At 33.1% G+C, this 25,223-nt stretch overlaps 1 pseudogene; it reads left to right on the forward strand.

Annotated features, from left to right (window-relative positions):
• The window catches only part of LOC139863252 (uncharacterized), a 29,847-nt pseudogene extending 6,557 nt beyond the window's left edge, over positions 1 to 23,290 (forward strand).
• The last annotated feature ends 1,933 nt before the right edge of the window (positions 23,291 to 25,223 follow it).

Genomic DNA, 25,223 nt, shown 5'->3' on the forward strand with positions numbered 1-25,223 from the left:
AGGTTCTTCGCCAAGAATGCAGGTTGGTGGGTGGAAAGGATCGCCTTCTTCTCGTCTCCATCGGTTAAGTCAACTACGAACCCATCCCCGATTCATCCCGAATAGAAGATGACTAATTGGTTGATCCATTTCGTTTACAATGCTTTCGGAGCTTAGGTGAATATCCATGTCGGAATAGCTGTCGGACTCCGAGGAACTCGAACTGGTTGAGGGATCCATCTCGTACGATCAGATGAAAGATTTTCGATATGAAATAGATTATAGGATGTAGATTAGTACCCTGCAATACATGATTTACATATGCATATATAATACTAAAATCCCATAAGTTACGGAGGAATCAACGGAAGCTGTCAGGCAAAGTCTACAGTAACAGATACGCTAAGATATGAATTTTGTCTATACACTATCGATGCACTAAATGCAGTAAGACGTGTCTAGACTTTAAGGATGATAAGCAAATAATTTTTGACACGAAATGATAAGCAAAACTTTTGACATGCAGACACGGTTGAAGTCTAGATCCACTAATGCATCTAAATAACTATCAGTTAGACACACTAATGTAAGACCTGGTTCACTAAGACCATCGCTCTGATACCAACTTTAAAGCATGTTTACGCGTGACAATATATGAAATCTTGTGGTCTATTAAAATGATGAAAATGAATGATTATGATAAACTAATGAACTCACCAACCTTTTAGTTGACACTTGAAAGCATGTTTATTCTCAGGTTTGAAAGAAATCTTCCGCTGTGCATTTGCTCATTTTAAAGATATTACTTGGAGTCATTCATGACATATTTCAAAAGACGTTGCATTTGAGTCGTTGAAGTTCAATAGAGATTATTATTAACTAAATGACAGATTAGGTCATGTATAGTTTGGATATTATGAAATGGTATGCATACCTGTCAACTTTCGATTAAATGAAAGTTTGTCTTTTAAAAACGAATGCAATGTTTGTAAAATGTATCATATAGAGGTCAAATACCTCGCGATGTAATCATATGTTATTGTATTCGTCCTGATGGTTTGGGATGGGTCGCTTCATGTGGTATCAGAGCGGTGGTCTTAGCAAACCAGGTCTTGCATTAGTGTGTCTAGCTGATAGTTGTTTAGATGCATTAGTGAGTCTGGACTTCGACCGTGTCTGCATGTCAAAAGTTTTGCTTATCATTTATAGTCGAAAATCATTTACTTATCACCCGTAGGAAATTGCCCGCTTATCAATCTTCGTCTAGACACATCTTAATGCATTAATTGCATGAATAGTGTATAGACAAATTCATATCTTAGCGTATCTGCTAATCCACATCTTAGCGTATCTGTTACTGTAGACTTTATCTAACACGTTTCCTTAAATCTCTCCGTAATCTACGAGATCTTCTGTACTATAGATAGGTATTCTATGTAATTAGAATGTCATCCGATATCCAAAAATCAATTCACATCGAAAACCCTTTATCTAACCGTACAGATGGAACTCGTAACTAGTTCAATTCCTTAGATTCCGACAACCATTCCGATATGAATCTTGACTCAAGCTCTGAAAGCAGCGTCATCAGAATGAATCAACCAATCATCCATCCCCAATTCATCTGATGGGTTCGTAGTCTACTCAATCATTGGAGACAAGAAGAAGGTGATCCCTTTCATCCACCACATTGCCCTCTTGGCGATGAATCTGAAGCACTTACCGGCAAACCTATTCGAGACACCATTTTCTCACTCATTGCTAGAGTATCTCGTCACGATTATATACTATCCCATATTATGAATCTTATTCATCTGCTCGTTCCAACCGCCTATCACTCCGGTGTACTAGTAGAAGTTAACGAACTTCGCCCTCGCGTGACGGCTTTGGTGAGTATGGTGCAAAGGCTACAAACACCAGCAGCAGCACCAGCAGCATAATCAGTATCACCGTTATCAACATCAACAGTATCATTACCACCACCAACAATCACATCCGCATCACACGCCTCAACATCACAATCTGTACCTCGGATATTAACATCACACGCACCAAGGAGTACCAACAACAACAAACAATGAAGTATTAATTTATCACTTCATTGAAGAAATATTCTGCATAGAATATGTAGTTTCTAAAAGTTTTAGAGATTACTATTCCTAGTTCTAACCGAAAATCAGATGAGTAGAATGGATAGAGATGATAGAGAGAAGAATCGAAACCCTGACAAGAATGGTGCGCGATTTACAAGCTAGACTTGTTATACAAGCATCACCGGCACCAACAATATCGTCAGCACCACCAGCACCGTCAGTACTGTCAGCATCATCAGCATCTGTAACATCACAAGCTCCGCCAGTTCAAGAATCACCGTGGACATCATTACGAATCAATAACGCGTATATTGTATCAACGAATTATGAAATATTAACTCATTCCCTCTGAAGAATTTATATGTATATCTTATATATATAAATTTTTTAAACCATAATAAATCTCTTTGTACTAAGCTATTATGTATGGAACTTAACTACTCGGTTAATTCATATTACTAATGTGCTATGATGTACATTCTTCGTTACGACTTAATCATCGTTAACTACAATCTCTGTTTCAATTCAATGAATTTCATTTCATAATAAATCAAGTGTATTATTCAAATATATGTTTGATTTTACACTTTCATTATCGATGTACTTGAAACTTTTCAGATAACATCATTCGTACCTTGCGAAGTTCACAAGAATTCGACGAACACCAACATCATGCATCAACAAATAATGAAGTATTGATTCATAATTTCAATTTCATTGAAGAAATATTCCGTAAAAGTTATGTAATTTCTAAAGTTTTTAGGGATTATTCAATTTCAGTTTCAACCATAAATCAAATGAGTTTAATTTAATATTAACTCATTAAATCTATATTACATCTAAAGAAATATACACATATATATTTCCATAAAGACTGTAATAAAATTCTTTTGTACAAAATATTAATTGTGAATTTTGTTTTTTTAACGGGTAGGTAATACTCGAGAGATATATAAGTTCACAATTAATATATTACATTCTTCGAATCTGATTCATCAATCACCAACTATTCTCACTACCTTCACAACGATACACATTCTTTCATAGAAATCAAAACAACCATCCTCCTCCAAATTTGATTACATATTCTGATTTTGACAAATCATAATCCAAGTCAAGACTTAACAGAAGACATCACTCTTAGAATTCTTATATCTTTCAAAGCTATACTTTGACTTCAAAACTGTACTAGAACATCATTTCTATTCATGGAACCCAGAAAAAAAAAATTTGTATCATTCAAAATCCTAGAACATCATATATATATTAACAATTACAATCTATGTTCAAACCCTTCAAAATTCCTAAAGACATGCGAGATGATGATCCAACCACATATTACCCACCGTCATGCACCTGAAAAACTCTTGAAACCAAAGACATAGTTTAACACGTATCCGTGTCAGATCATTGGCATTTATTACCCAAAAATAACTTTTCAATCTCTTTTCAAAATAGACAGTTTTGTTACAGCTCCAGCAAATCATCTTCATTTGTTCATTTGAATAAGCCTTATTATAACGATTATCCTTTCATCATTGTTACCGGAAACCTTTCATATCACGCCACATTAGCAGTAAACTTATCAACAACTTCATTAACCTTCGACTTAAGCCTCTCCAAAAAGTCACTATACTTATTCATCGAAACCCCATCATGTACTCACCTACATCCTGTAACAATAATTGTCATACCAATTACTGAGAATCAGCAATCAGTATTTTAAATTTCGCAGCAATTTTACGCCAACAGTTATATGTATATATATAACGTCTACCTCCAAGACTTACATACTTCGAATGTGAAGTTTCTGAAAAACATCCCAAACTATGAACTAGTTCTCCGAAACTGTAAAAATGCTGATGAAGCAGCAAAAACTGTAAACGACTTTAACAGTCAAAAGTTTGATGATAAAGAATAGTATGGTGGTAAAGCTGACAAAAAGAGAAGGTTTGAAACTGGAAAACGGATTGAACAGACCATGAAGGAGGCTGTGGACAAATCACAAAGACTAAACCTGCCTTCAAAGGATCCAAATGATTCAGTGTCTGCTGAAATCGTTAGCAAACACCTTACTTCTTATTCTAAACCTTCACAGACAAATCTTCTTCATCATCCATCGATGTTAGAAATTCTAAGATATTATCATATCGTTTATTATAAATATCTTCGATATTCCTGAAGATATTTTCACAACTATTCTTATCCGAAATCATTTTATCTCTTCGCAATATATGCATTACAACATGAAAGAAACTATGTTAGTTTCTAAATTCTGAAAAATTCGAATTTAAAATATGAATGTTTTTGAAGTAATGTTGGGAAACTGAAGCATGAGTTAGTATAATATAATGACACTTGATCAACGTGATTATATTACAGTAAGTCATGCTGAGTTTCTAATGAAACATGATGATTCACAGACCATACCGTCATCATGTGCCATGTTACATGACTCTTACATTCTACCAAATCTCTAAACATATTAAGAACATATCTTCTTGATAGTTCTATCTTTCCGGATATTCTAGTAATTTGACAAATCAAGATCGTGCCATTACAACTTCCTTATTAGGACATTAACTATATTCATTTCAAAATCCATACCTACGAATTCTGAACCATTATTCGCTTGGCTTGTAGTCGGGAAGAGGAGACAAAAGTATGGAACCCTTGAATATAAAAGAAAATATAAAGCTCGACAACAACACATAAATTACAAACCGTGCATATCAATACGTATTACCACGTAAAGGTTGTGGGGAATTAAAAACACTATAACCCCAAGGTAATAGTAAAAGTAAATAAAATCCTCCGGTGGTAGATGAAAGAGAAGAATGACAGATATGAAAGTTAAGAGGATATCAAGGATCAGAATGGGATGGAGCATATTGACGAATGTTTTAAAGTATGAATTGATGAGAAAGAATAGAAGATGTGAGATATGGAAATAAGGAAACGAAGGGGGTGGATTTATAGTGAAATATCCGACAGAGCAATCGAAACAGATTATCACATTTAACCAAAGAAGATCCTAATTGCCGTGACCCGTCCCAATCCATAGGAACAAATACAACAACCTATGATTACATCGCGAGGTACTTGACCACTAAATGATACATTTTACAAACATTGCATTCGTTTTAAAGACAAACTTTCATTTACATCGAAAGTTGATAGGCATGCATACCATTTCATAATATCCAAACTATAAATGACCTAATCTGTCATTTACTTAATAATAATCTCTAATGAACTTCAACGACTCGAATGCAACGTCTTTTGAAATATGTCATGAATGACTCCAAGTAATATCCTTAAAATGAGCTAATGCACAACGGAAGATTTCTTTCAAACCTGAGAATAGACATGCTTTAAAGTGTCAACCAAAAGGTTGGTGAGTTCATTAGTTTATAGTAATCATTTCATTTTCATCATTTTAATAGACAACAAGATTTTTATTTCCATTTCTCATAAATAACATGCATATTAGGCATTTCGCAAACTGCATCTGCATAAAAATCATTCATATGGTGAACACCTGGTAATCGACATTAACTAGATGCATATAAGAATATCCCCTATCATTTCGGGAAATCCTTAAGACATGATATAAAACAACATCGAAGTACTAAAGTATCTGCTCCAACGGATGGGGTTCGTCGGGCCCATAGATCTATCTTTAGGATTCGCGTCAATTAGTAGATCGGTTTACTAATTCTTAGGTTACCAAGCAAAAGGGGCATATTCGGCTTCGATCATTCACCCATATAATGTAGTTTAATTACTTGTGTCTATTTCGTAAAATATTCATAAAAGTTGCGCATGTATTCTCAGCCCAAAAATGTAAAGGGTAAAAAGGCAAATGAAACTCACCATACTGTATTTCGTAGTAAAAATACATATAACATCATTGAACAAGTGTAGGTTGGCCTCGGATTCACGAACCTATATTAATTATATATAATTATATGTTGGTCAATATTTGTCTAACAATTTAAGTCAAGTCATAGTGTACCACAATCCTAATGCTCGAGACTAATATGCAAAAGTCAACAGAAGTCAATTGGACTCCAAATGATTTCCAAAATTTATATATAGTTTAAATATCGTCGTTGTATATTTTAAATATTTTTAAAAGATTTATTAGAGTGAATAATATAATTCATGTATTGATAAGTAAAATTTTATATTAACATTTATATAATAAAATATACTTTTATATATATTGAGTAATAAAATTTATAAAGTTTATTTGATATCATAAAGATAATATAATAGGTATTACTAATGTAATTTTATTACACGTAGTAAAATATGTTTGAATCACATTTTTATTTGATAAAATAATATCTATAATAATAGTAAGTAAAAATTGTATTATTTTGTAATAATAATTATTATTATCCTGTTAATAAAATATTAATATTTAAATTTACTAAGAATGATAATATGATAAAATGATAATGATACTTTATTATATATGATACTCCTTAATATTAACTTTCAAATAATAATTTTATTTAAAATGATAATAATAATAATATTTTATAATAACAATGACAAATGACAATTTATGTTAAAGTGATAGTTTTCATACTAACGATACTTTTAATAATAATAGTAATGATAAAAATAATAATAACGATAATTTTATCTAAGTCATTATCTTACAATATTTAAATTTCATCACGATACTCCTACTCATTATTTCCTAATCAATTTGTTAATAGTTTTTAAATCGTCTTTTATATCGCATTCAATTTAATGATAATAATAGTATTCATAAAAATTAAGTGTTACTGATATTAATTTTAATTATAATAATACTAATAATAATAAATATTATGATAAGGATAATGCTAATAATTAATTTAATGATAATAATAATAATAATACTAATTATAATTTTAGTGATAATAACGATGGTAATAATAATAATAATTTTTAATGATAATACTTCTTATTGATAAAGATAATAATAATAATAATAATAATCATAGTAATAATAATAATAATAATAATACTAATAATAATAATAATATTAATAATAGTAATTATATAAAAATTAGAACGACGATAATAACGACGATAATAATAATTATTTTTACAAAATTTCAATTGACTATAACTTCTAATCCGTTTATCAAAACCATTCGATATCTAAAGGGAAAGTTCTTAATTTTTCGCTAGCTTTCCAAGGACATGCATATCTTATACTTTATCTTAATCGCATGTGTAACTAATTCAAGATTCAACATAACCTATCTAGGGGCAATATCAAAAGTACAAGCATGTATAATTTTATTTTCTCGAGCACTAGTCAAGGATACACTATTAATATGTAAAAATTAATTTAGGAGTACTCACGTATCAATATTGAGATTCAATATTGCAGGAAAGGTACGTAGACACAACGAAGATGATAAACACTAGATTGACCTCACGAGCATACCCATGAACCATACGCATCACCTCCATAGCTACAACCCATAATTTCCTTATTCCTATCCCGCTCTCAAAACGTGTTTTAAAATAACTCGCGCGTACCCTTGTCGTAGTATTTTATGTAATATACTACTAATAATATTTTTAATACTACTACTAATAATATTTTAGATTAAAAATAATAATAATTAAAATAAATAAATACATACGGAGTAAGTAATAGAGCGAGAGAGATTGAGAATGGATTATGAAATGAATTCTGTTGAAACTTCGAGTTTTATAGATCCTGATCTGCATTTGATGGCCCCGCGATCGCGGTACTTTGCCCCTTTAAACTCCGCGATCGTGGCTCGATAGGTTCCAGCTCACACTCAAATGATTAAGGGCTGCCGACGGTTTTTATATATTTAATATATATTATATTTAATTTATATAATTATTTATATATTATATTATATTTACATTCGTGGTAAAAATATAATTTTTACAAAAATGATACGTACGCCATCACTTGACTCATGTACCACTTTCAGTATTTCGAACACATTAACGTAAACTTAGAAAACTAGCATTTTATATTTTGTGTAACGTACCCTTACGAATGACAAGACTCAAATCAATAGAAACTGTTTTTACTCTAACTGTAACTTAATCATTTTAATCGTTTTGGTCATTTACTTTTATAAATCAAAGTCTCGTTATATATCAAAACATATTTAATAATATTAGTTTAAATCAAAACGTTTTATGACTATTTTGATATTATAATTCATCACTTTATAAAATATATATGTATTTTCATTTAAAAAATATAAACTCGTACGTAACATATTTAATGGAAATATAACGTAATAATATAATATTTAGTTTTTCAAAACTAATAATAGTTCAAAGTCTATTTTAAATTCGTTTAGAAAATTTTATAACATGTAACGTTTATACTTTAAAATTAATTTGATATAACTCATTTATGCGCCAACGTTTAGTTTAATTTCCTTAAACTTTCTAAACAATATATCTTAACATCGATCAAATCGAATAACAAGTGTTACCATAGTTTACATAACTAATTTGTAATCATATATATATATATATATATATATATATATATATATATATATATATATATATATATATATATATATATATATTTAATATACATAAACACGTTTAAATACATATTGCACGTTATTTATATATCTCAACCGATATTCCAAGTTACGTTATCTAGACAAGACATTTTTATATACTAGTTATATTATATTTGTAAAATGTTTTCGCACATTTGAAAATAGATTAATCAAATATTATGAAATTCAATTCTCCACTAACTTTGGTCTAACCTTTGATAAGTGACACTTTGTTCTTATTTGTAAATCACCTTACCAATTATTCCGAATACCGTTAAAAGTAAGAGTTTTCTAATTCAAAGTGGACCTCATAACAGAGACTCGTAATCATAATTCAATGTATCTGATAATTCAATCATTTGATATTATCTTTTAATCTCGTCGATAAACTTACATCGAACAAGTACGTTCATGTAAAGTATTATTCATTCAATACTTTGATAGCATTTCCAAATTCATAAAATAGATCTCATAGCTTATTTTTATATCAACTAATCCGTTCAATGTTTCATTAATATATCTCAATTTAATAATCACACCTATGTATATGTATATATCTTTATTTACACATGATTGTTCGTGAATCGTCAGGCATGGTCAAAGGGTATTTGCTTACATGAATATAGTTTCAAAGTTTTCAAGACTCAACATTACATATTTTGCTTATCATGTCAGATACATATAAAGATTAAAGTTTAAATTTGATCGGAAATTTCCGGGTCATCACACTAATTTCCTTAATTACCGAAGAACCAAATCTTATTACGAAGATTTTCTTTAAATCCCATGAATTCCGAGATCAATCGTAACTACGTCATCGATTAAAACGAATATACATTTATTCATTTCACTCTCTTGCGATAGTTTCACTTATACTCTTCGCGTAATCAAATTGTTTTATCTATATTACTCAATGATGATAAAACTCTATTTATCAACTCATATTCGTCATGAAAACATTTTTATAGTTAGCCATGACGACTTCGATTAAATTTCGGGACGAAATTTCTTTAACGGGTAGGTACTGTGATGACCCGGAAATTTCCGACCAAATTTAAACTTTAATCTTTATATGTTTCTGACACGATAAGCAAAGTCTGTAATGTTGAGTCTCAAAATTTTTAAAACTATATTCATGTAATTAATTTCTCTTTTGACCATGCTCGACGATTCACGAACATTTATATGCATATAGATGTGTATATATATTATATAGTTATAGTAATTGAAAACGTTAACAAGGTATTAGATGTATAATACTTTACATAAACGTGTTTGTTTCGATATTTGTTCAATATAGTTATTGATGGAATTAAAAGATAATATCATATGATTGAATTATCAGATACATTGAATTATGATTACGAGTCTCTGTTATGAGGTCCACTTTGATTTGAGAAATCTGTCCTTTTTAACGGTATTCAGAAAAAATGGTGAAGTGATTACAAGTAAGAACGAATGTGTCAATTAACGAGAACCAGACAAATGTTAGTGGAGATTCCTGCCTGACTTTCAATGCATGTTTTATAATGATTGTCTCGTATCTCTTGATAAGTCAATATTCAAACTAAAATAAACGGTGATCCGAAAACGAGTTCTATAAATTTTAGGCTTACTAAAAATGTATTTAGGATCTAGTTATTAAATTTTAACACTTTTTATATTTTTCCCAGAATTGAGAGGGACAGTTGATGTAATTTTTATTTAATAAATTAATGATCGAATTTTATACCATAATGACTGAAATAAATAAAGGAATTTAATTTAAAAATTTGGGATTTTATCTCGGTACTTTTTATCCGCCACTAATTAACAACGGAGTATGAAATCCAGTCCGTAAATGATGATGGTGATGGTAATCGCGATGAAGACGATGATGATGAATCCGTATGAAGTGTGTTTGATCGAAACCTTCTTACACCCATTTAATCGACTGATTTATACAGTGTTGGGCTTATAGGATCGATCAATTAAATGGTTTGATGATTTGGGCTTCTTTTGAACTTGTGAATACTTGGGCTTATGAAAGTAGTGTTGGGCCGAAGGATTGGGCCAGGTTATAAGATGAATACGGGATAAATTTACGTATGATGCGGATAATATCAGAAAAATAAGATAGCGTGAATGGTTAAGGTTGTTATCGGGTTAACGGGACGTCGCAGGTTCAAACCCGGACTTAGGCATTTTTTTTAAGGGCTATTTCTTTGAGGTAGTTTACTTATTACTCATTATTATTATTATTATTATTATTATTATTATTATTATTAATTATTATTATTATTATTATTATCATTACAAATATTAAAAATATAATTATTAGTATCATTCATACAATTAATATTATTATCATTATTGTTAGTATTATTATTATCATTATTATTGTTATTATTATTATTACTATTAATATTATTATCATTTTTATTATTGAAATTATCATTATTATTAAAATTATCATTTTTACAAAAATTATCATTTTGTTATCGTTAAAACTATTTTCATTATTTTCATAACTATAATTACTATCATTATTAAGTATTATTACTATTATTATTATAAAAATACAATTTTTATTTATTATTAATATTATTTTACCAAATATATATTAGTTACATAAAAATATATTTAGTACATATATTAATATTCTTAAAGTATATATAAATTAAATATACATAATTAATTAGTAAAACCTATAAATTATTAACAAACATATCACTAATAATAAAATATAAATCTATTTGTTTACCATTATATGTGTTAATATATAAAATTGAATATAGGTTCGTGAATCCGAGGCCAACCCTACACTTGTTCAATATCGTCATATGTATTTTACTACAAAATACAATATTGTGAGTTTCATTTGCTTCCTTTTTAAATGCTTTTGCAATATATATTTTTGAGACTGAGAATACATGCGCTGCTTTTATAACTGTTTTACGAAATAGACAGAAGTACTTAAAATTACATTCTATGGCTGGATTATTAGACCGAATATCATCCTTTTAGATTGGTAACCTAAGAATTTGGGAACTGGCCCCATATTGACGCGAATCCTAAAGGTAGCTACCGGGTTTAACACCCTCACCCAGAATGTTCACTAGACAGAAGAGCTAGTGGGCGTGGTGTTTAGTACTTCGAGGTTTATATATATTATACAGACGAGAGGATTCTGTTTTGGGGATATTCTATATGCATTTTGTTAAGGTCGATTACCAGGTGTTCACCATATGAATAGATTTAAATTCGTGAGTTACGCGTGACAATATATGAAATCTTGTGGTCTATTAAAATGATGAAAATGAATGATTATGATAAACTAATGAACTCACCAACCTTTTGGTTGACACTTGAAAGCATGTTTATTCTCAGGTTTGAAAGAAATCTTCCGCTGTGCATTTGATCATTTTAAAGATATTACTTGGAGTCATTCATGACATATTTCAAAATACGTTGCATTCGAGTCGTTGAAGTTCAATAGAGATTATTATTAACTAAATGACAGATTAGGTCATTTATAGTTTGGATATTATGAAATCGTATGCATACCTGTCAACTTTCGATGAAATGAAAGTTTGTCTTTTAAAAACGAATGCAATGTTTGTAAAATGTATCATATAGAGGTCAAATACCTCGCGATGTAATCATATGTTATTGTATTCGTCCTGATGGATTGGGACGGGTCGCTTCATTTTGTACTCATAAACTATGTTCATCTTGAAATTTGGGTCAAAGTGTTAAGTAAAAGTTATGTAAATGGGTCGGGTGCGACTAAATTATTTCCGTAACTCTTAATGATGTTGAAACTGTTTCGTTAAGTTTGTTAATGTATTGCGATGATTAAAAAGGATGTTGTGTGATGTTACAAGTTGTGTAAGTGTGATTCTAAGGCAAATTAAGTTCAGCACCAGCGACAGCACATGGTCACGCCGCGAGCCTCTAAGCCGCGCCGCGCCGTTTAGAGTGTTTTGGGAACAGGAGAACTGAAAAACTGACCTGAATTCCTTTGTCTGGCCACACCGCGCCCAGACTAGCCGCGCCGCGACATATCACTGGGTTGGGTGGCCAGCTTACTTTAAAAAAAAAAAAAATTATCGTTTAAGGGCGTTAAATGTGCCAGTAATGTACTATATACCTTAAAACTAATGTCAAATACTCAAATGCATAACGTATGCAGTTAAAAGTAATTTTTCCTTTTATTAATTACCCCAAAAAATATTCAGAAAATTAGAAGACTTTCACAACCTAAAAATATAGCGCCAAATTTCCCACCCCATCCTCTTAAAAATTTAGAACACTCCCTCTTAAATCACTTTCCCACCTACAAAACTTTTTACTCTTCCGATTTCATTTAAGTATTAGGGCAATAAACTCCTACTCATTTCCTCTCCCCCACCTACCTGTAAATAATACTACTCTTTTAGTCTAGATCTATCTTGCTATTTGCATATCGTGTGAGGTTTGCTTTTTTTTATTATTATTTACATTATCATTCTTATAGTAATTGTAATTTTGAAAGATTATGTTACATGGTTTTTGGTATGATAAATTGTGATATTTGTTTGAATATAAATCGTTAATTGATGATACAGATTCACTAATATTTATTGTATAATTTTTAGTTTAGTTGATTGTTGATTTGGGTGGTACTCCGTATGAGATTACAAAAGTTAGGGTTCTTCATCTTTGGATAGAGGTTATTGTCTTAAGCCTTTTATTTTTTATTTGACTGTTTTTTTCTGTTGGTTTAAATGCATTCAGAAATGCCCTTTTGTTTCTCACTTTGGTTTGTTCATGTGCGCAGCCTAATTTATTTAATATTGTGGTTGCTGATGGCGGAGATAACCCGAAAAGAAAGGCAAACTCAACACTTCAAGACTCATGTTAATCGTGCCTTTTGTTATAAAACCAAGGTAAATAATTTTTTTGCTCATTTACTCTTATTCATTAATTATTTATATGAATGCCTTTATGTATCTGTATAAAAATCATAACCACAACACCTTTTGTTAGACATCTATTTATGTTACAAATATTTGCAACTTAGAGTTTCCATTCTCTTATTAACTGTAGAGATGTTCATTTTGGTACCACCTGTAGGATGATAACCATACCTTATGCATTATCGACATCGACATCAATTATAACATGTGTATCATTTTTCATGTATGTAAAGTTGACTTTTTTTTGTCATTTATTCTTTCATTGACAGATTACTCGTATTAAAAAGTTTGCAATTTTCAACTTTCAACTTTCAAGCAGAAGATGAAGTTTTGAGTTATTTAGCTTTTGAGTAATTTGTATACTAGTTTTTGTTTCGTGTACATAGAGATCTAGACTCATTAGCTTTTACTTGTAAGTATATGTAAGGTGGTTGAAAGATATATGAACTTTTAAGTTGACTATTTTTACTTCATGTCTACATCTTTTATTGTTATTTTGACTCTTGGTAAAATAACGTAGTTTAGAATAGCAGAAATTGCTGCATTGAAAAGAAGTCTTTGCGTGGCATAAAATATTTGAAGCTATTTGCTACTAAAAATACCATATATATATAATCATGTAATGGCATAAAAAATGTGCCACAATAGCAATTTCACCCATTATGGCTATCAAAAATGTGCCACTAAATCCTTTAAATGCTGCAGTGACACACCCAATATGTGCCACTAAATGGATTTAGTGGCAGCGCTTCTAGTGACACTTTTCTTAAGTGCCATCGATTCCCAAACAGCTCTTTAGTGGCATTTATTGCTGATTTTGTGGCACTTATTGTGTGCCACTAGATGTCAATTTGTTTGTAGTGGAGCGCCGCTTCTCCTTCAAGAGCGACGCTTTTAATGTTGGTGCGTCACTTTTGGCTTGACAGGAGCGACACTTTTGGCTTTAAGAACGACGCTTCTGCTCACCGAGAAGAAATGGAGACAAATCGTGTGTAATTGCGTCGCTTTTCATTATGGTGCGGCGCTTTTGGGCCTTGAGGAGCGACGCTCCTTGACAGGAGCGGCGCTTTTTGAGCTGTTTCCTACACTTGTCATTTTCTTTGCACTTTTTGAGCATTTCTTGGTCAATTTTACACCAAGTTAGGCATTTTGCCTTGAGTTGACACTTTGGCGCAGAAAAACAACTTTGAGCCCAATGAACATCAAAACCGAATAAAATGAGGTCTATATTGCGTAATAAAACATATCTAAATGGAGCAATATCAATTAGACCTTAAATTCACAAATCAGCACATAAGTCCCTCAAGTATGCAAAATTTAAAAACATAAGGGGGAAGGGTTGGGGGTTTCGGCCGATTGGGACCCACATAGGGTTCTCGGGCTCTCGTTTTGCAAAAGCGTTTACTCGTGGTCCGTTTCAAGTGCCGTTTAAACGTACCGAAGGTCCAAAACGCTAAATCGATCGCTAAAATGCAACCAAACATTTAATTTATAAAAAACCCAATAAATTAAATATTTTTAAAAAGTTAATAATTAATAAAATAATTATTAAAATAAACTCGAGCGTTTCGTTGCTCGAAAAACAGTTTTTATCGTTATTCAAATCATAACGTTTTTATCGTATTTCTTTTATCCGAAATATTTTTATCGATTAATATTAACCCATATTAACCCATCATTAATTCGTTTACGACCAATATAATTAATCAATTCCCAAGATTTCGAGTTTACAAAAAGGGTACAATGACCCGTACATCGCCAATATATTTTCGACCCACGAGTTTAAGTACCAAACAAAAGACGAGCATGGTGTTTGGGATTAAACTACTCAAAACCTAGGTCGAATCACAAAAGCCTCCACTATCATATCAAAGCGGGAAATCTCTAATTCAAACGAATACCCTTGCCTTTGTCCACACCGGAGCCTAAAAAGGTAAACAACGAGAGGGTAAGCAAAACGCTTAGTGAATGCAACAATTATACACATACATATATAATATACCTACTTGCATACGCTTACACACATACCGCATACATACTAGCAATATAATTGGCATACCATCTCAAGTATAAAGCTAATAACTTCGAATACCGTAACTAGCATATCAAATAGCATATAGTCGAAACAATATAATATGCTACACTACAATACATACACAAACCACATGGTTAACCATACTCGCGTCATGGCGCTACCGGCTCCGTGGTTCACACCATACGCATTGTCATAATGCTACCGGCTCCGTGGTTCACATCACAACTCGAGTCATACTTACGTTGAGGCGCTACCGGCTCCGTGGTTCACACCTCAACAACTCGTGCTATAGTGCTACCGGCTCCGTGGTTCACACTACAACACACGTACCATAGTGTTATCGGCTCCGTGATTCACACTACAATATACGCACCATGATGCTACCGGCTCCGTGGTTCACATCATAGCACACTCACACATGCTATGGCACTACCGGCTCCGTGGTTCATGCCATAGCACACAAATAAATACACCATATACATACACGTATAATTATTCCACTCACCTATTATCCGCAAGAAGTGAAAGAAAGTAAGCACGCACGCTTCGATCCATTTCATTTACAATTATACACGTATAACACATTCTTGCCCATTTCATTCACAAAATCCATTTGACACCCAAAATGGGTCAAACTCAAGCTTTCACTAGTTTTACACCCAAAAACTCTTTTAATCAAGTTCACCAAGTGTTTTGACACTTACAAGTTCAAAATACACACACACTTAGATTTTTAAACACAAAACACAACAAATCGGTTTTCACACAACTAATCAAACCCCTAAACCCCAAATCTTGCACCAATTAGGGTTTAAACACAAATAAGTCTCACTTATGAACTTTAAACATGAATTAACCTCGAACTCAGTTTAGAGACTTACCACAACAGTAAAGGAGATGCTAGGAAGCAAGAACACCAAGATTTGAGCTCAATCTAGCAAAAAAACCCACTTGAATCACTCAAGATCTTACTTTCTCACTCTACTCTCTCTCTAAACTTGAATGAGAAGAAGATAAGGTTGGTGGAAGTGTGTAAATGAGATTTGGATAAGTACCATTCAGTTTTGTGGCCTCAAACCTGGATCTAGTGTGAAAAGACCAAAATACCCACTTTAAAGTGGAATAAAACGAAGTGAGCTGTAAGTAGCCTTTGCGCGCCGTTCAGCCATATGCGCGTCGCGCATTCCTTTAGTCACGATTTCTAGCCACCATTTTTTATACAATATGTACAATTCGGTTTCGGGTCTTACACACCACTTACCCAAAGACACATGTGGCCAACGAAGAGAGAATCCTTCCGGAAACCTCGCCACGTATCACAACACAAAAGTGGTTAACGAAGAGCTAATCCTTACAGATATCACTCACCACATATTACAATCAAGTATGGCCCACGAAGAGCTATACATCCGGAAATCACTTGCCATAATTCACAACCCAAGTGTGGCCCACGAAAAGTGAATCTTAACGGATATCACTTGCCACGTTGCATACAAGCAAACAAATTATATATATACACGTATAAATATTCCACTCACCTCGAATACTTGAAGAGATAATCCCGCTTGAGCTCCTAATCGTTCAAATGCAAGTCACCTAAGTAATTTACACACAAATAAGCTAAACACTCAAGCTTATACTCAAATTACCATAAGTGCAATCTCGAACCATTTACACTTACTTCCACTTTGACTAAGTCAAATCTCGCCCGAACCACCCATAATCACAATCAAATTGTTAATACGTTCCAATAACACATTTTATACAAGGTTTGATCAAACAATCACCCACTTGAACTCTCGACCCGCCCAAATGGACATAAAGTGCAATATACACCTTTTTGCACATTTAACGATACCCGAAGGTCCAAAATTATCAAGGCTAGTTCCCGCGTTCCCGAAATAACTAATTACACCACTTTTAGCCCTTAAACACTCACTAACACGAATTTTGTACAAAACCCATTTTGACCTAAACTCAAGTCAAAACACCAATTTGCAAGCTTACACCTCTAATCACTTAAAACATAAGTTAAATAGTGATTTCAACACTCGAACATGATTATTAACTAATCAATTTCATTAACCAACCCAAAACCCACCAACAATGGTCATCAACACCAATCTCTAGCTTAAACATCCATTTGTCAACTAGTGGGGTTTACTCAAGAACACACAAATCAAAACTCCAATTATGAACAATAATCAAACTATGAAAACTCGGAGTTAGAACTTATCAATACTACCACAACGTAACCGTGAACGAGGTGAACGACTTTAACTCTTGCAACTCGACACGATTTCCTCTTCTTCACCAATTGAAGCTTTATCTCTCTAAAGCCTCACTCTCTCTCTAGGGTTTCAAGATGGGAGAAGATAAGAAAATGGGAAGGAAATGAGGTGGGGATAAGATTTTGGCCAGATATGTGGCCCTCAAACCGCCCACAAGCAAAAAGACAACTTTGCCCTTCATTTAAATGCTTTTAAAAGGAAAATTTGGTCAAATCTGCCGTTCAGCCGCGTCGCGGCTCCCGGCCTCTGCGCCGCGACCAAGAGTGTTTTTCGTCCGAAGTTTTTTCCCATTTTCGCTCGCATGCTGACCCACAAAACAGGCACATGCCGCGCCGCGGCTCCCACACCGCACGCCGCGACCAATAGGCTTTTTCGTCCTGATTTTAGCAACAAACATATAACAAGTGTTAACGCTTCGTACTTCTTATATACCCATTTATATACAATATATACCACTTATAGACGCTATATACGATATGTACATCAAAAGTTTTCGGGTCTTACACGTCGAAATCTTTCTAGTTATTGTTATCTTACATACTATTAGAAACCACAAACATTGTCGTTTGGAGTGTGTAATAGTCAAAAAGTTACCCAAAACTACAATGCCATACTAGGGATATAAAAGGTAATTTTTCATTTACTTTGAGGGTAAAAAATGAAAATTTAGGGGGTACAAAAGGTAACTTTCAACTTACTAAAGGGTTGTAAATGGTAACGACGCAATCCAAACATATTAAAGATGAATATTCTAAGGTTTCCCTGTTATATAGTTTTTTTTTCAAAAAAAAAAAAAAAAAAAAAAGTAATTTTCCTCCATAATATTTAAAAAAAAAAAAAAAAAAAAAACCAAGACGTTTAATTAACTAAGGTTGACTAGTGTCCTCAGTCAGTTTGTAATGGTCAAACATGAAAGGCAATATGTGGATACATTGCATTGCATTGTCATACACGTTAAGATGTTAATGCAAAAAACTGATATAAAAAGCTAATACAAACTTATCTTTGTGAATTATTTTGATCAGATCAAAAAATGAACTCAAGGAAACCAATATCTTGCTTACTGTTGGAGTATGATACAAATTCAAAGCGAGCGGAAGCATTTTTAAAACTTTACAAAATCATACTCTTCCACGGATCATTGTACAAAACTTTAGCAAACAAAACAAAATTAACGAAATTAAACAAGAGAAGATTAGAATACAACCTTTGTAGCCTTTTGAAGATCGAATCTGAAAAACCCAAAGAAGAGTTCCTCTAAACGGTAGACACCCAAAGTTCTAACCTTGCTTCGATCTATACCTTCTACTTAACGGATCTTTTCTTTTCCTTATTTCCACCAAAACCCGAACCCAATTATAAAGTATTTTGGTTACTTGAAAATGAGAAAGAGAAATAGCATTTTGTATGTGTGTTTTTGTATCTCAAGTTACATATCTATTTTCAATACCAAGACTTGGTATTATATAGAATAAAATTGATACATATAATACAAATATAAAGATTTGGAAAGATTTTTAAAAGATTTGTAAAATCAAATCTTTATATAAAATAAGATTTACAAATCAAATCAAATCTTATTTATATCAAATCAAATCTTATATATTATATAAAATATGATTATAGTACAAATCTTTATATAAAATAAGATTTACAAATCAAATCAAATCTTATTTATATCAAATCAAATCTTATATATTTAGATTTGTAAGTATATGTACACACATAAAAAAACTTACTTAATTTATTAAACCATTAACTAATGATTAATAAATTAATTTTCGATTAGAAGGTATATCAAACAATTTACGATTGGCCTTTGTGTGTGACCGAATAGGATAAATGGACTTTTATTATTTAATGTCATGGGCATATCTTCGGAATATATGTACCACGGTCAAACCACGATCGAACCGTAGCCAACCCGAGAACATATTTCTAACACTTACTAGTAAATTTCTCTCATATTATTACTTTCCTGTTTTCTGGTTTTATTATTATATTTCTTATAACTGCCACCATCATCTCCGCTTCCTATGACGGAAACGAGACCGATCACATGGCGTTGTTATCGTTCAAGAAGATGATCACACGAGATCCGTATGGAGTTTTAACCTCATGGAACACCTCTTTCCATTTATGTGATTGGAGTGGTGTGTCATGTGGAAAACTACATAGAAGAGTGACTGCTCTACAACTGATTTCACAAGGTCTAGAAGGTTCTTTGTCTCCTCATGTAGGAAACCTTACCTTCCTTCGTCAATTTGTACTTAAAAACAACAGTTTTCATGGAACCGTCCCTCAAGATCTGGGTCGTTTATCAAGACTACGTGTCTTTGTTCTTGAGCTAAACCAATTTAATGGAGTCATTCCAACTAACTTGTCTGGTTGTTCCAATCTTGAAACACTTTTCCTTGGTGGAAACCAGCTAGTCGGAAGCATACCTAAAGAGGTTAGTTTGCTCTCGAAACTTACTTATCTTTCACTTTACGAAAATAACTTAACTGGTGGAATCCCATCATCCTTGGGGAATATCACATCAATGAGAAATTTCTCGGTTGTATCAAATCCTTTGGGTGGGAATATAGCGGACACATTAGGCAGATGGAAAAGTTTAAGAACATTTATAGCTGGAGATTGTAAACTGTATGGAATGATCCCTCGTTCCCTTTACAACCTCTCGTTTCTCACTACTTTGTTCTTGCCTAAGAATCAACTTAACGGTACTATTCCATCCAACATTGGTGCAACGCTCCCAAATATTGACTGGCTTGCATTATGGGAGAACCAACTCAGTGGATTTATTCCATCCTCGATATCTAATTGTTCGAAATTAAGAATATTTGAAATTCATAAGAATAATATTAGAGGGACGGTGACCATTGAATTTGGAAAATTAAGTGATATTTCTGCAATATCCTTGGGTGATACCAACCTCCATGGACGTGCAGATGCTGGTGAAATGAAGTTTATCGATTCGTTGAAAAACTGCAGCAAATTGAAGACGTTTCTTATTTTTAACTGCAATTTTGAAGGAGTTCTCCCAGGGTCCATTGGTAATCTTTCGAATCAAATCGAGAACTTAGATGTAGGAGGGAATATGTTATCTGGAAACATCCCTTCAGAGATAGGCAATCTGGTTGGATTAAGTGTTTTAGAATTATCAGAAAATCAATTCACTGGAAAAATACCTTCTGTTATTAGTAACCTTCAAAATCTACAATATCTTAGTCTATACCAGAACCAACTTTCAGGGTGGATCCCAGATACAATCGGCAACTTATCGATATTATATACTCTGTATTTACATTCCAATGCACTCGAAGTCCGTATTCCATCACGCCTAGGGAACTGTCGCCGATTATCAGAATTGTTCCTATCTGACAATAAACTTAGCGGCAGCATACCGAAAGAAATTTTACAACTTTCATCGCTAACGCTAGCATTAGCTCTATCTAATAACAATTTGTCTGGTTCAGTTCCAGCAGAGGTTGGAGACCTCAACATGTTGAGTTATCTGGATTTTTCTGATAATAGTTTATCGGGTAACATACCTAGTACCCTTAGTGGTTGCACTAGCCTTGCATTTTTATCCCTCAAGGGAATCTTATTTCAAGGCATAATACCATTATCGTTAAGTTCTTTGGGTGGACTCGAAACACTTGATCTTTCTTATAATAAATTATTAGGCAAAATTCCACAATTCTTTGAACGGTTCTCGTTTTTGTTATACTTGAACCTATCCTTTAATGATTTTGAGGGTGAAGTACTGGTAGTAGGAGTGTTTGCTAATTCAAGTGCGTTCTCAATCTTGGGCAATAATAGGCTTTGTGGTGGCTTGGTTGAACTCGGTTTACGCAAATGCAAGGAGACGAAGAAACATGATGAAAAAAAGTTTCCTCTTTTTGTGATATTCATTTTGATTGTATCTGCATTCGTCAGCATATTAGGTTTCATGTACCTTTGTAATAAAAGGAAAACCAAGGACCAAGCGCCTCAATCATCATCGATGAATGGGCTATTCTTGAAAGTTTCATACGGCCAACTTAGCTTCTGAAAGCTACCAATGGCTTCTCAGAAGCCAACTTAATAGGCAAGGGTGGGTTTAGTTCTATTTATAAAGGAACACTTGATGAAGATGACAAATTGGTTGCAGTCAAAGTATTACATCTTCAAAACCGAGGAGCGGATAGAAGCTTTACAGTTGAGTGCCAAGTATGGCGGAGTATTCGACATCGCAATTTGTTGAAGATCATAACCTCATGTTCTGGTATAGACTTTCAAGGCAATGATTTCAAAGCTTTGGTTTACGAGTTCATGCCCAATGGAAGTTTACATGATTGGCTGCATTCAAGTTAAAGTTATACATCTAAACTCAACCTTGTTCAAAGAATAAATATTCTAATCAACATCGCATATGCACTTGATTATCTTCACAGTCAATGCATACCAAGCATTGTTCATGGTGACTTGAAGCCTAGCAACATTCTACTTGATGAAGATATGGTAGCCCATGTAGGAGACTTTGGTTTAGCTCGATTTCATGAAACAAATTTAAGCTTAAACAGCTCATCTGTCATCAAAGGAACAATTGGTTATGCACCACCAGGTAAAGTGATGTACTCCTATACATATACTTAATTTATTAATACACTATTATTCTATTGTAATTGCTTATAACGTGCAGAGTATGGCGTTGGAAATGAGATGACAAGCAGTGGGGATATCTATAGTTACAGAATATTATTATTGGAAGTGATGACTGGGAAAAAGCCGACTGATGACAGATTTAAGGAAGGTTTTAGCCTTCATAATTTTGCTTACATGGCCTTACCGGATCATGTAAGTGATATTATCGATGGGGAACTTTTAAGTCTTCATCATGAGGATTATGTCAATGCGAGAAGTAGGCTTTCAAATGCAAAGATTATAGAGGAATGTGTGGCTTTAACTGTGAAGATCGGAGTATCATGCTCTGTGGACTCCCCATCTCAACGGATGAATATCAAAAATGTTGTCCATGAATTGCAACATATTCTGGATGCAATTCAACGTACTTGAGGTGCCCTGTTTTATCTTTTTAATGATATGTAGATTATCTCTAAATGGTTTGACTTGATCGTTGTATGTGTGTTTCAGCTTTTCAGGTAGAATACCAAGATTGCATTCAAGAATTGGAAATAAATGTCAAGTCGAAGATGATGTGTATTAGACTTGCATTATATTTACTGTCAAAGATGTTCAATATATGGTTTGATTTCATGGTGATGTAATATAATTATATGAGTTTACTTCTGTAGCAAATTAAGGAGTATCACATTGTCTTGTTTGATTTCAATTTAAGGTTATGAATTACTTTTAATTATTAGTTTGTAAGCTCTATATCTCTGAATATGATTTCTAATGATATATTGAACACTTAAAATTGAATTTTTTGGGGGAATAATTACGTTTTTTGTGATTTTGAAGTGTACGGCTGTATTTTGGCATGTTGCATTATGTTGCTCTAAAAAGCATCAATTTATATTACTTGAATGTACGATTGATAGTTTTTGATGTTAATGATGAAGAAGTTTGTTGAACATGTTGTATATCTCGATTTCTTTGGCTGGTCATCAGTTAGTGTATCAAGCTCTGGGTTTGTAGAAACTTATTTTTATTTTTATTTTTTCAGATTTTGTAAATTCTTTTATTGCGTTTTTATTTATGAAATTAGCATTGCTTATTTCCCAAATTTTCATCTTAATTGAACTTATCTGTTTCTCTTCCCTTAACATTTCATCTTTTCTTTTAGTTCTGATGATTACTTCATGATTCTTTTTCAAGCTCTAACAGTTTATCTATTAAAATAAGGATCTCTACAAAGGTGAGATTCTTGTGATTTCGATGTGTGCGGTGTTAGAGATATGGAGTACTTTAAATAATTAGAGGGAAGATTCTAGGAAACTTACACGAAGCTTCCACGAAGTTGTTAGGAAACTCACATGTAGCTTTCACGAAGTTATGAGGAAATTCACATATAGCTTCCATGAAGCTGTCAGGAAACCCACATGAAACTTCAAGGAATTGTTTTAGCTTACTCCTTAAACTATTCTATAAATAGACCCTCTTGTAACTCATTGTAAACACACCAAGAAAAATTATCAATAATATTCTCTAGTTGGCCGTGGACTAAAGCAATCACAACGATTACATATAACCACGTTATCTCTTTTGTCGATTTACATTTCTTGCAATTATAATCTTTCGTTCATTAAGTGGGTTAGTAATCTTGTAGAATTACTATCGGTGAGTGATCTTGTTAAATCACTTGCGTTGTTTTGGGTCCTAATATCCTTACAACTGGTATCAGAGCACAAGGTTTCGACTTTGAGAACGATGGCGGAAGACGGAAAGTTTAGAATCGACCGATTCGATGGGAGAGACTTTGGCTTTTGGAAGATGCAAATTGAAGATTACTTGTATCAAAAGAAGCTACATCAACCTCTGTTAGAGACCAAGCCCGAAAGCATGAGCGATGCCGATTGGACGCTTTTGGATCGTCAAGCTTTGGGTGCGATTCGTCTTTCACTTGCTAAGAACGTTGCATACAATGTTGTGAATGAGAAGACGACGTTTGCTTGCTTGAAAGCACCCTCTAACATGTATGAGAAACCTACCGCTTCTAATAAGGTTTTTCTCATGCGACAATTGTTCAATACGAAGATGAAGGAAGGTACGAGTGCAACGGATCATATCAACGAGTTCAACAACATCATATCGAGGTTAGCATCGGTAGATATTGTGTTTGATGATGAGTTAAAGGCACTAATCTTGCTTTCATCATTACCGGAAAGTTGGTCGGGTACGGTCACCGCGGTTAGTAGCTCTACGGGAACTACTAAGCTAGCGTTTGAAGGAATAAGGGACTTGATTCTTGGTGAAGATACTAGTAGGAGAAACTCGGGGGAATCGACATCTGGTTCTTTGTTAAGTACCGACAGCCGTGGTAGGAAATTTGAACGCGGTGAGAAGAAGGGTAGAAAGAAGTCTAAGAAGAGGTATCCATCGAAAGATAGAAGTGAAGCTGTTTGTTGGGGTTGCAATCAAAAAGGGCACTTTCAAAGGAATTGCAAAAATGGTTCCGCGAAAGGTGTAAACTTGGCCGAAGGGGAAAGTGATGATGCACTTTTGTGTAGTGTTGAAAATTCTATGGAGTCTTGGATTTTGGATTCGGGAGCTTCGTTTCATGCTACTCATGTCAAAAGCATGATGAAGAATTTTCGTTCATATCAAGGCAAGGTGAGATTGGCAGACAACAAGCAACT

This window comes from Rutidosis leptorrhynchoides, chromosome 8, assembly GCF_046630445.1.
Source record: "Rutidosis leptorrhynchoides isolate AG116_Rl617_1_P2 chromosome 8, CSIRO_AGI_Rlap_v1, whole genome shotgun sequence".
NCBI lineage: Eukaryota > Viridiplantae > Streptophyta > Magnoliopsida > Asterales > Asteraceae > Rutidosis > Rutidosis leptorrhynchoides.